The 13140-nt window shown below is 52.9% G+C and overlaps 1 long non-coding RNA gene across 1 annotated transcript; it reads left to right on the forward strand.

Annotated features, from left to right (window-relative positions):
- Positions 1 to 2065: 2065 nt before the first annotated feature.
- LOC134757297 (uncharacterized) lies at positions 2066 to 11300 on the forward strand. Its single transcript, XR_010131104.1, has 7 exons — positions 2066 to 2246; positions 2474 to 2531; positions 2625 to 2857; positions 6943 to 7000; positions 7094 to 7326; positions 10359 to 10416; positions 10538 to 11300. It is a non-coding gene; the product is annotated as an uncharacterized lncRNA (long non-coding RNA).
- The last annotated feature ends 1840 nt before the right edge of the window (positions 11301 to 13140 follow it).

Genomic DNA, 13140 nt, shown 5'->3' on the forward strand with positions numbered 1-13140 from the left:
ATTCCTCCACACGAACATGCTGACGCCACGGGAGGCCTCACTGAATGCAGGCCTGGGGGCCGAGTACTTGGTCCGGGCAGGGAGTTCCTGGCAGGGGCTCACACCTCACCCCCTCCTCAGCCCAGGTGGCTTGGGCCCAGAGAAGTGGGGGTTGGAGAGGAGCAGAAGACCAGGCCTCAAGTTTTGTTTTTTTTGTTTGTTTTTTTGTTTTTGAAATGTAGTTTGACTCTTGTCACCCAGGCTGGAGTGCAGTGGCACGATCTCAGTGGCCTTCATACCTGGCTAATTTTTTGTATTTTTACTGGAGGTGGGGTTTTGCCATGTTGGCCAGGCTGGTCTTGACCTCCCGACCTCAGGTGATCCACCCACCTCAGCCTCCCAAAATGGGATTACGGGCATGAGCCACTGCTCCCAACTTCATTCATTTTTACTTGAAAAACTCCGTTAAGCATTTTTTTAAGGTAGACCTAGTGGTCCTGAATGCCCTCAGCTTTGTTTGTCGAGGAAGCACGTTATTTCTTTTTTCTTTCTGAAGGACAGCTTTGTCAGACATAGTATTAGTTGCTGGCAGTTTTTTTCTTTCAGCACTTTGAATGTATTATTCGATTCTGTCCTGACCTGCAAAGTTTCTTTAACTTTTGACTATTTGATTATATTGTGACTTGGTGAGTATCTATTTGGTTTGAAACTCTTCAGGAATCTTTAAGCTTCATGGATTTAGATGTCTAAATCTTTCCCATGATTTAGGCAGTTTTCAGCCATTCTTTAAATAAGCTTTCTTCTCCTTTCTCTACTTTCCTTTTCAAACTCCCATAACCTGACAATGGGTTGCCTAATGGTGTCTTGTTGGCTTTCTTTTCTCTGTCTTTTTTCTTTTTTTTTTTTTTTGAGACAGAGTCATGCTCTGTCACCCAGGCTGGAGTGCAATGTGTGGTCTAGGCTCACTAGGGTTAGGGTTAGGGTTTTAGGGTAAGGGCGAAGGGTTAGGGTTTTAGGGTAAGGGCGAAGGGTTAGGGTTTGAGGGTCAGGGCCCAGGGTTAGGGTTTTAGGGTCAGGGCCCAGGGTTAGGGTTTTAGGGTAAGGCCCAGGGTTAGGGTTTTAGGGACAGGGCCCAGCGTTAGGGTTTTAGGGTCAGGGCCCAGGGCCCAGGGTTAGGGTTTTAGGGTCAGTGCCTGGGGCCCAGGGTTAGGGCTTTAGGGCCAGGGCCCGGGGCCAGGGTTAGGGATATAGGGCCAGGGCCCGGGGCCCACAGTTAGGGCTTTAGGGCCAGGGCCCGGGGCCCAGGGTTAGGGCTTTAGGGTCAGGGCCCAGGGCCCAGGGTTAGGGCTTTAGGGTCAGGGCCCAGGGCCCAGGGTTAGGGCTTCAAGGCCAGGGCCCGGGGCCCAGGGTTAGGGCTTCAAGGCCAGGGCCCAGGGCCCAGGGTTAGGGCTTCAGGGTCAGGGCCCGAGGACCAGGGTTAGGGCTTCAGGGTCAGGGCCCGAGGCCCAGGGTTAGGGCTTCAGGGTCAGGGCCCGGGGCCCAGTGTTAGAGCTTCAGGGTCAGGGCCCGGGGCCCAGGGTTAGGGCTTCAGGGTCAGGGCCGGGGCCCAGGGTTTGGGCTTCAGGGTCAGGGCCCGGGGCCCAGGGTTTGGGCTTCAGGGTCAGGGCCCGGGGCCCAGGGTTAGGGCTTCAGGGTCAGGGCCCGGGGCCCAGGGTTAGGACTTCAGGGTCAGGGCCCGGGGCCCAGGGTTAGGGCTTCAGGGTCAGGGCCCGGGGCCCAGGGTTAGGGCTTCAGGGTCCGGGCCCGGGGCCCAGGGTTAGGGCTTCAGGGTCCGGTCCCGGGGCCCAGGGTTAGGGCTTCAGGGTCAGGGCCCGGGGCCCAGGGTTAGGGCTTCAGGGTCAGGGCCCGGGGCCCAGGGTTAGGGCTTCAGGGTCCGGGCCCAGGGCCCAGGGTTAGGGCTTCAGGGTCAGGGACCGGGGCCCAGGGTTAGGGTTTTAGGGTCAGGTCCCGGGGCCCAGGGTTAGGGTTTTAGGGTCAGGGCCTGGGGCCCAGGGTTAGGGTGATTTCCAGGAAGTGACCTCACAAAGACTCAAGCTACCACTTACTGTTGATTGTGATGAAATGCCAGCTGAGGCACACGCCTTGGGAGCTAAGTGGTTGCTGCCCTTGACTACTATGAAGACTGGTGTGGGAAGGGTCGCTTTGGATGCACTTGAGCAGGGGTCCCCAACCCCTGAGCCATGGAGCCGTAAGGAGCCACACAGCAGGTGAGTGGTGTCGAGTGAGGGAGTGAGGGAAGCTTCGTCTGTATTTACAGCCACTCCCCTTTGCTCACATTCCCGCCTGAGCACCACCTTCTCAGATGAGCAGCAGCATTAGATTCTCATAGGAGAACGCACCCTGTTGTGAACCGTGCATGTGAGGGATCTAGGTTGCGCTGTGCTTATGAGAATCTAATACCTATTGATCTGTCACTTTCCCCCATCACGCTCAGGTGGGACCATCCAGTTTCAGGAAAACAAGCTTAACACGCCCACTGATTCTACATTATGGTGAGTTCTATAATTATTTTATTATATATTCCAGTGTAATAATGGAAATAAAGTGCCTAATCAACGTAAATGTGCTTAAATCTTTTGGCCCAGCTCCTACCTCCCGGCAGCCTCGCCAGGCCCAGAACTCTCTCCAGTCAGCCTCTACAGACCAAGCTCATGACTCACAATGGCCTATTTAGGCCCATACCCTACCTCACGGCAGTCTCCGCAGATGAGCCTACTGCCTCACAACAGCCTCCACAGGCACAGCTCCATCGTTACAATGGCCTCTTTAGACCCAGCTCCTGCCTCCCAGCCTTCTCTCCAGGCCCTGAACTTTCTCCGTAAGTTGAGGTAGCTGGGACTGTAGGTATACATGACGATACTTGGCTAATTTTTAAATTGTTTTGCAGACATGGGGTCTCACTTTGTTGGCCAGGCTGCTGTCAAACTAATGGCCTCAAGTGACCCTTCCACCCCTGCCTCCCATCCTCGAGGTATGAGCCACCACAAGGAGCACTTGTTCAATTTTCTAAAGAAAAAATTTCTAAAGTAAGGCTGTGGGATGATGGCAGGAAGATAAAAGAAAAACAGAAGAATAAGTTAAAATGACTTATTCACACATATTCTTTTGACAGCAAGAAGAACTTTTAGTATATACATTCCTTACAAACAAAGAAACGGCAGATAAACAATGTTGTATAGGAACTTCAACACACACTGTACAATATTCCCACTTTGCTGACATAAGTTATGGAAATTTCGTGGTTTACTTGAGTGTCGCTACCAGTATTTTGCTCCTCTGACGATTTTTATCAACTTCCTCATCTGTTAACTTCTCTCCAAAGTATGTCATGTCACGACATACTGCCGCTGCACGAACACGGCCAGTGTCTTCCTATTAAACATGTAGAATGCTTTCCTAATTTCTCTTTTTACTCTCTGTCTTTGTGTTCTACATTTTCCTTACTTTTACTGTCAGAAACTCCAGAAAGCCAATCGTACTAATTTATCACGATTTGCTTTATTAATTTATACTATGCTTATATGGAATTTTGCCCAACAGACCTCATTACAATTTGGGCCAGGGCCCAGGGTTAAGGTTGTTTTAGGGTAAGGGCCAGGGCCCAGGGTTAGGGTTGTTTTAGAGTCAGGGCCAGGGCCCAGGGTTAGGCTTGTTTGAGGTTCAGGACCTGGGCCCAGGGTTAGGCTTGTTTTAGTGCCAGGGCCCAGGGTTAGGGTTGTTTTAGGGTCAGGGCCAGGGCCCAGGGATAGGGTTGTTTTAGGGCCAGGGCCCAGGGTTAGGGTTGTTTTAGGGCCAGGGCCGGGGCCCAGGGTTAGGCTTGTTTTAGTGCCATGGCCCAGGGTTAGGGTTGTTTTAGGGTCAGGGCCAGGGCCCAGGGTTAGGGTTGTTTTAGGTCATGGCCAGGCCCCAGGGATAGGGTTGTTTTAGGGCCAGGGCCCAGGGTTAGGGTTGTTTTAGGTCAGGGCCAGGGTCCAGGATTAGGGATGTTTTAGGGTCGGGGCCAGGGCCCAGGGTTAGGGTTGTTTTAGGGTCAGGGACAGGGCCCAGGGTTAGGCTTGTTTTAGGGTCAGGGCCAGGGCCAAGGGTTAGGGTTGTTTTAGGTTCAGGGCCAGGGCCCAGTGTTAGGCTTGTTTTAGGGTCAGGGTCAGGGCGCAGGGTTAGGCTTGTTTTAGTGCCAGGGCCCAGGTTTAGGGTTGTTTTAGGGTCAGAGACAGGGCCCAGGGTTTGGGTTGTTTTAGGGTCAGTGCCAGGGCCCAGGGTTAGGCTTGTTTTAGGGTCAGGGCCAGGGCCCTGGGTTAGGCTTGTTTTAGGGTCAGGGCCAGGGCCAAGGGTTAGGGTTGTTTTAGGTTAAGGGCCAGGGCCCAGGGTTAGGGTTGTTTTAGGGTCAGGGCCAGGGCCCAGGGTTAGGGTTGTTTAAGGGTCAGGTCCAGGGCCCATGGTTAGGGTTGTTTTAGGTTCAGGGCCAGGGCCCAGGGTTAGGCTTGTTTTAGGGTCAGGGTCAGGGCCCAGGGTTAGGCTTGTTTTAGGGTCAGGGCCAGGGCCCAGTGTTAGGGATGTTTTACGGTCAGGGCCAGGGCCCAAGGATAGGGTTGTTTTAGGGTCAGGGTCAGGGCCCATGTTTAGGGTTGTTTTAGGGTCAGGGCCAGGGCTCAGGATTAGTGTTGTTTTACGGTCAGGTCCAGGGCTCAGGGTTAGGGTTGTTTTAGGGTCATGTCCAGGGCCCAGGGTTAGGGTTGTTTTAGGATCAGGGCCAGGGCCCAGGGTTAGGGATGTTTTATGGTCAGGGCCAGGGCCCAGGGTTAGGGTTGTTTTAGGTTCAGGGCCAGGGTCCAGGGTAAGGGTTGTTTCAGTGTCAGGGCCAGGGCCCAGGGTTAGGGTTGTCTTAGGGTCAGGGCCAGGGCCCAGGGTTATGGTTATTTTAGAGTCAGTGCCCAGGGTTAGGGTTGATTTAGGGTCAGTGCCCAGGGTTAGGGTTGCTTTATGGTCAGGTCCAGGGCCCAGGGTTAGGCTTGTTTCAGGGTCAGGGCCAGGGTCCAGGGTTAGGGTTGTTTTAGGGTCAGGGCCAAGGCCCAGGTTTAGGCTTGTTTTAGGGTCACGGCCAGGTCCCAGGGTAAGGGTTGTTTTAGGGTCAGGGCCCAGTGTTAGGGATGTTTTAGGGTGAGGGCCCAGGGTTGCGTTTGTTTTAGGGTCAAGGCCGGGGCCCAGGTTTAGGGTTGTTTGAGGGTCAGGACCAGGGCCCAGGGTTAGGGTTGTTTCAGGGTCAGGACCAGGGCCCAGGGTTAGGGGTCTTTTAGGGTCAGGGCCTGGGCCCAGGTTTAGGGTTGTTGTAGGGTCAGGGCCAGGGCCCAGATTTAGGCTTGTTTTAGGGTCAGGGTCAAGGCCCAGGGTTAGGGTTGTTTTAGGGAAAGGGCCAGGGCCCAGGGTTAGGCTTGTTTTGGGTCACGGCCAGGGCCCAGGGTTAGGCTTGTTTTAGGGTCAGGGCCAGGGTCCAGGTTTAGGGTTGTTTTAGGGTCACGGCCAGGGCCCAGGTTTAGGCTTGTTTTAGGGTCAGGGCCAGGGCCCAGGTTTACGTTTGTTTTAGGGTCATGGGCAGGGCCCAGGGTTAGGCTTGTTTTCGTGCCAGGGCCCAGGGTTAGGGTTGTTTTAGGGTCAGGGCCAGGGTCCAGGTTTAGGATTGTTTTAGGGTCAGGGCCAGGGCCCAGGTTTAGGCTTGTTTTAGGGTCAGGGCCAGGGCCCAGGTTTACGGTTGTTTTAGGGTCATGGCCAGGGCCAGGGTTAGGGTTGTTTTTGGGTCAGGGCCAGGGCCCAGGGTTAGGGTTGTTTTAGGGTCAGGGCCAGGGCCCAGGGTTAGGGTTGTTTTAGGGTCAGGGCCCGGGCCCAGGTTTAGGGTTGTTTTAGGGTCAGGGCCAGGGCCCAGGGTTAGGGTTGTTTTAGGGTCAGGGCCAGGGCCCAGGGTTAGGGTTGTTTTAGGGTCAGGGCCAGGGCCCAGTGTTAGGGTTCTTTTAGCGTCAGGGCCAGGGCCCAGGGTTAGGGTTGTTTTAGGGTCAGGGCCAGGGCCGAGAGTTAGGCTTGTTTTAGGGTCAGGGCCAAGGCCCAGGGTTAGGGTTGTTTTAGGGAAAGGGCCAGGGCCCAGGGTTTGGATTGTTTTAGGGTCAGGGCCAGGGCCCAGGTTTAGGCTTGTTTCAGGTTGAGGTCCAGGGCCAGGGTTAGGGTTGTTTTAGGGTCACGGCCGGGTCCCAGTGTTAGGGTTTTTTTAGGGTCAGGTCCGGGGCCCAGTGTTAGGGTTGCTTTAGGGTCAGGGCCGGGGCCCAGGTTTAGGGTTGTTTAAGGTCAGGGCCGGGACCCAGGTTTGGGGTTTTAGGCTCAGGACCAGGGCCTAGTGTTAGGGTATTAGTGTCAGGGCCCAGGGTTAGGGTTTTAGGGTCAGGGCCCAGGGTTAGGGTTTTAGTGTCAGGGCCCAGGTTTAGGGTGATTTCCAGGAAGTGACCTCACAATGACTCAAGCTACCACTTACTGTTGATTGTGACGAAATGCCAGCTGAGGCACATGCCTTGGGAGCTAAGTGGTTGCTGCCCTTGACTACTATGAAGACTGGTGTGGGAAGGGTCGCTTTGCATGCACTTGAGCTGGGGTCCCCAACCCCTGAGCCATGGAGCCGTAAGGAGCTACACAGCAGGTGAGTGGTGTCGAGTGAGGGAGTGAGGGAAGCTTCGTGTGTGTTTACAGCCACTCCCCTTTGCTCACATTCCCGCTTGAGCTCCACCTTCTCAGATGAGCAGCAGCATTAGATTCTCATAGGAGAACGCACCCTGTTGTGAACCGTGCATGTGAGGGATCTAGGTTGCGCTGTTCTTATGAGAATCTAATACCTATTGATCTGTCACTTTCCCCCATCACGCTCAGGTGGGACCATCCAGTTTCAGGAAAACAAGCTTAACACGCCCACTGATTCTACATTATGGTGAGTTCTATAATTATTTTATTATATATTCCAGTGTAATAATGGAAATGAAGTGCCTAATCAACGTAAATGTGCTTAAATCTTTTGGCCCAGCTCCTTCCTCCCGGCAGCCTCGCCAGGCCCAGAACTCTCTCCAGTCAGCCTCTACAGACCAAGCTCATGACTCACAATGGCCTATTTAGGCCCATACCCTACCTCACGGCAGTCTCCGCAGATGAGCCTACTGCCTCACAACAGCCTCCACAGGCACAGCTCCATCGTTACAATGGCCTCTTTAGACCCAGCTCCTGCCTCCCAGCCTTCTCTCCAGGCCCTGAACTTTCTCCGTAAGTTGAGGTAGCTGGGACTGTAGGTATACATGACGATACTTGGCTAATTTTTAAATTGTTTTGCAGACATGGGGTCTCACTTTGTTGGCCAGGCTGGTGTTAAACTAATGGCCTCAAGTGACCCTTCCACCCCTGCCTCCCATCCTCGAGGTATGTGCCACCACAAGGGGCACTTGTTCAATTTTCTAAAGAAAAAATTTCTAAAGTAAGGCTGTGGGATGATGGCAGGAAGATAAAAGAAAAACAGAAGAATAAGTTAAAATGACTTATTCACACATATTCTTTTGACAGCAAGAAGAACTGTTAGTATATACATTCCTTACAAACAAACAAACGGCAGATAAACAATGTTGTATAGGAACTTCAACACACACTGTACAATATTCCCACTTTGCTGACATAAGTTATGGAAATTTCGTGGTTTCCTTGAGTGTCGCTACCAGTATTTTGCTTCTCTGATGATTTTTATCAACTTCCTCATCTGTTAACTTCTCTCCAAAATATGTCATGTCACGACATGCTGCCGCTGCACGAACACGGCCAGTGTCTTCCTATTAAACATGTAGAATGCTTTCCTAATTTCTCTTTTTACTCTCTGTCTTTGTGTTCTGCATTTTCCTTACTTTTATTGTCAGAAACTCCAGAAAGTCAATCGTACTAATTTATCATGATTTGCTTTATTAATTTATACTTTGCTTATATGGAATTTTGCCCAACAGACCTCATTACAATTTTCTAACCTGTTTTATTTTGTTTTTTTTTTTTCTGAGACAGGGTCTCCCTCTGTTGTCCGAGGCTGGAGGGTAGTAGTGCTGTCGCAGCTGACTGCAGCCTCAACCTTCCAGGCTGAAGCGATCCTCCCATCTCAACCTCCCACGTGGCTGAGACTACAGGTGCTTGCCACTACGCCCAACTAATATTTGGTATTTTCGTACACGTGGATTCCAGAGGGGTGACAGCGAAACGTGAGTAAGCATGGATTTTGGTATATGCAGAGATGGGGGGCTGTAACTAATTCTGTATACTGAGGGACGGCATCTGTATATGTTTTTACAATTACGCTGTAGGATACATACTGTTGCATAGCCTTGAAAATAATAATTTTTAATGGAGTGGAAGAATAATAATAATATTGCTAAAAGTAGCAGCTGGCCAGGTGTGGTGGCTCACACTGGTAATCGCAACACTTTGGGAGGCTGAGGCAGGAAGATGGCTTGAGGCCAAGAGTTTGCGATAGGCCTTGGAAACAAAGGGGGAGTCACCATCCCTACAGAAAAATACATGAATTAGCCTAGTGTGGTGGCACGTTCCTGTAGTCCCAGCTACTTGGGAGGCTGAGGTGGGAGGATCACTCAAGCCCAGGGAGGCTGAGACTGCAGTGAGTCATGATCAGGCCTCTGCACTCCAGCCTGGGTGACAGAGTGAGACCCTGTCTCAAAACAACAAAAAAGTAGCAGCTAACATCAACTGACCTTTTATACCAGGTGCCTATTGATACCATAGTTTAATTTCTTAGAACTGTTTCTTATTTCACTTACCAACTCTGTCTTCAGTTACTCCCAGATTTTTACTGTGTGTGTACAGATGACCTTTCGTTTAGATTGAATTGTCTCCCCAGAAGTAAGATTACTGTGAGTCATGGTGAATGGACATTCTCATTACCCTTGATGTAAATTGACAGGGTTTTGGGTGCCTCCCAGCTATAATCTTAGCACTTTGGGAGGCTAAGAGAGGAGGATTGCTTGAGGCCAAGAGTTGGAGGAGGCAGTATGGCAGTATGGTGAGACCCTGTCTCCATTATTTTAAAAAATTGACAAGCTTTACCCGGGAAGGCTTATACACAATTTAAACACCCCTCATAGTATAAGAAAGTGCCCATTTCACTGCACCTTTGCCAGCACAGGGTATTATAATTTAGTAAGTCATTTTTTGTTTGATTATTTTAAATAGATAAAAGACCTCATATTACTTTACTTGTCACATTTCAACATCTTTCCTTAGCTTATTAGCTCTACCTCTTTTCTGTCTGTAAATGGTTGTTGTTGTTTTGTTCTTTGAGACAGGGTCTTGCTCTGTCACCAGGCTAGACTGTAGTGGCATAATCATGCCTCGCTGCAGCCTTGACCTCCCAGGCTCAAACTTCAGCATTCCGAGTAGCTGGGACTACAAGTGTGCACCACCACTCCCAGCTAACTTTTTTCTTCTTTTGGATAGAGACAGGTTCTCACTGTGTTGTCCAGACCGGTCTCTAGCTCCTGGCCTTAAGCAATCCTCCTGCATTAGCTTCTCAAATTGCTGGAATTTCAGGCATGAGCCACCATGCCTGGCCTGGGCTAGTCCTGTATTCTGTAGAGTTCTCTTTACTTTGTGCTAGCCAATCTCTCATTATGCTGTTCACCTGTTATAATGAATAATTCTCCATATTAAATTTTACCACTTTAAACTTTTGAGTGGTTTATGCTTCCTGATTGGACTCTGACTAATACGTTAGGAAGGGTCCCAGGGTTTATCCACACAGATGGGATTTGGGCATAGGTTTGGTTTCCCAGGGGGCAGTGCTGAGCTCTTTGCCAGTGGGAAATGGGATGCTGGTGATTTCCAGGAAGTGACCTCACAGTGACTCAAGCTACCACTTACTGTTGACTGTGACGAAATGCCAGCTGAGGCACATGCCTTGGGAGCTAAGTGGTTGCTGCCCTTGACCACTATGAAGACTGGTGTGGGAAGGGTCGCTTTGGATGCACTTGAGCAGGGGTCCCCAACCCCTGAGCCATGGAGCCGTAGGGAGCCACACAGCAGGAGGTGAGTGGTGTCGAGTGAGGGAGTGAGGGAAGCTTCGTCTGTATTTACAGCCACTCCCCTTTGCTCACATTCCCGCTTGAGCTCCACCTTCTCAGATGAGCAGCAGCATTAGATTCTCATAGGAGAACGCACCCTGTTGTGAACCGTGCATGTGAGGGATCTAGGTTGCGCTGTGCTTATGAGTATCTAATACCTATTGATCTGTCACTTTCTCCCATCACGCTCAGGTGGGACCATCCAGTTTCAGGAAAACAAGCTTAACACGCCCACTGATTCTACATTATGGTGAGTTGTATAATCATTTTATTATATATTGGATATATAATACATATATATATTTATATATATGTAATAATGGAAATAAAGTGCCTAATAAATGTAAATGTGCTTAAATCTTTTTAAGCAGATTCTTCAGGCCCAGCATCTGCCTCACTGTGGACCCCCCAAGCCAAGCTCCCAACCTTTCAGCAGCTTCTACACACCCAGCTCCCGCCTGCCAGTGGCCTCTTCAGGCCCATGGGGCTCATTCCTCACAACAGCCTTTCCAGTCCCAGCTTTTCCCTTCCGGCGGCCTCTCCGGGCTGAGAACCTCCTCAAGTCGGCCTCTCCAGACTCACTTGCACCCTCCAGGCGTCCTCTCCGGGCCAAGCTCCTCTTCCTGGCTGCGTCTCCAGGCCTGACTCCTGCCTCTCAACAACCTCTTTGGACTCAGTGCCTACCCATCTCCTGGCGTCCTTGGTCGGCCCACAGCTTCCTCAAGCCAAGCTCCCCAGGCCCAGGTCAGGCCTCACGGTGCCCCCTCCACGATGAGCTCCTGCCCTCCAATGGCACCTGCAGGACCCAAATGGTCTCCGGTCGGTGGGCTCCTCCACGCCAAGCTTGGGCCTCCCGGTGACCTCTGCAGGCCCAAGTTGTCCTGAAGTCGGCATCTCCCAGCCATGCCTCCCAGCAAGTAAGCAAGCTCTTTTGGCTCAACTCCTGCCCAGCTCCCAACCGCCTTTGTAGGTCCCGAACTTTCTCCAGCCAAGTTCTTTGGGCCTCATTCCTGCTGCCCGGTGGCCTGTACGGGCCCAGCAATGGTTGGAGAACGGCCTCTGCAGGTCCCGCTCTTGCCTCCCAGGGGCCTCTCCAGGCCCAGCTCTTGCCCCCACGGCGGCCACCTGGGGCCAAGTCCCTGCCTGCCTCCCAGCAGCCCGCATGCGGCCCAGCTCCTCCCTCACGGTGGCCTGTTGATGCCCATGCCTCTGGTACCCTGCCCAGAGGCATGAGCCCCTGCCACACACTGGCTCCTCCCACGCTGAGAGAGGTCAGCGTGAGCCCTTGCCTCACACCGGCCCCTCCCATGCTGAGAGAGGTCGGCGTGAGCCCTTGACTCACACCGGCCCCTCCCACGGTGAGAGAGGTCAGCGTCAGCCCCTTGCCTCACACCGGCCCCTCCCACGCTGAGAGAGGTCGGCGTGAGCCCCTGCCTCAACAGGCCACCGTGAGGGAGGAGCAGGTTTGTACGCGGGCTGCTGTGAGGCAGGCAGCGACTTGGGCCTGGGAGGTCGTGGTGGGGTGAGAGCTGGGCTTGGAGACTCCCCTGGGAGGCAACAGCGGGGCCTACAGACTCTGTTCTCCAGCCGGAGCTGGGACTGTTCAGGTACTGGGAGGTGGGATGTGGGTCTGAAGAGCTTGGTTGCAGAAACTTCGGGGTCTACAAACGCAGGCGGGAGCTGAGCCAAAAAAGCTTGTTTGCTGGGAGGCGGGGGATGCAGCCAGGAGAAACAGCTGTGCCTGCAGAGGCCGCCATGCGGGAGGCGGAGGCCGGGCCTCCTCAAATCGGCCTCTCCAGACCCACTTGCAGCCTCCCGGCATCCTCTCCGGGCCCAGCTCTTCCTCCCGGCTGCGTCTCCAGGCCTGACTCTGGCCTCCCAACAGCGTCTTTGGACTCAGCTCCTGCCCAGCTCCCAGCAGGCCCAAGTTGTCGTCAAGTCGGCCTGGAATTGGGCCCGAAGAGCAGCAAGTCGGCCTCCCCGGGCCCAGCTCCGTCCTCTCGGCGGCCTCTCCAGGTGCAAAACTTCCTCGAGTCAGCCTCTCCAGGCCCAGCTCCTCCTGCCTCCCAGTGGCCTCTTTCAGCCCAGACCAGCTCATGGCTCTTGGCGGCCTTCCCAGGCCCCGCTTTTGACTTTTGGTGGCCTCTTCAGGCCCAGAACTTGACCTCCAGTGGGCCTTTGCAGGCCCGGCCTCCTGCCTCTCGAAGGCCTGCACGGGCCCGGACTCACAGCGGACTCACAGCGGACTCTCCATGCCCAGCTAGCTCTCGCCTCATTGCGGCCTCCCGAGTCCAAAGCTCCTGCCTCTCGGCCGCTTCGGCAGGCCCAGCTCCCGCCTGCCAGTGGCCTCTTTAGGCCCAGCTCATTCCTCACAACGGCCTTCCCAGGCCCCGTTTTTCCCTTCTGGCAGCCTCTTGGCCTCTAATTTGTTTATCTTTTGTGTATAAATCCCAAAATATTGAATTTTGGAATATTTCCACCATTATGTAAATATTTTGGTAGGTGATTTATTTGGGGTGAGTTTCTGCACCAAGCTCGAATTTTTTATTTTATTTTCCTTATTATTTGGTGTTAAACAGGTTTAATGACGGTCATGGCAACTGTTTGGCACAATGAAAAATATCGCCCATGATCAACGTGTTCTGTTCTGGGGAAGGGGGCAAAGGCAGGGTGAATCACTTTCTTAAAAAGTATAGCTCAAGTTGGGAGTGCAGAGGGAATGGGGAGAAAACCCTCCCGCTGCCTGTGTCGAAGTGCAGGAGCCCCCACCCCCATACTCACCTGAGTCCAGCCCCTCTGGGGAAAGAAGGGGTGCATGAACTCCCCCTAGTCCACAGGCACCTCCCTGTGGCCCAAGGCCCTCTTCACACTCCATCTTGTAGCCCCAACAGGAGCTATTTTCCGAAAATAGCTTTTGGAAGGGTTGCACCAGAGCCTGAGCAGGGTGAAGTGGGGTCAGGCAGGGCTGGGAGTC

Source organism: Gorilla gorilla, chromosome 16 (genome assembly GCF_029281585.2).
Source record: "Gorilla gorilla gorilla isolate KB3781 chromosome 16, NHGRI_mGorGor1-v2.1_pri, whole genome shotgun sequence".
NCBI lineage: Eukaryota > Metazoa > Chordata > Mammalia > Primates > Hominidae > Gorilla > Gorilla gorilla.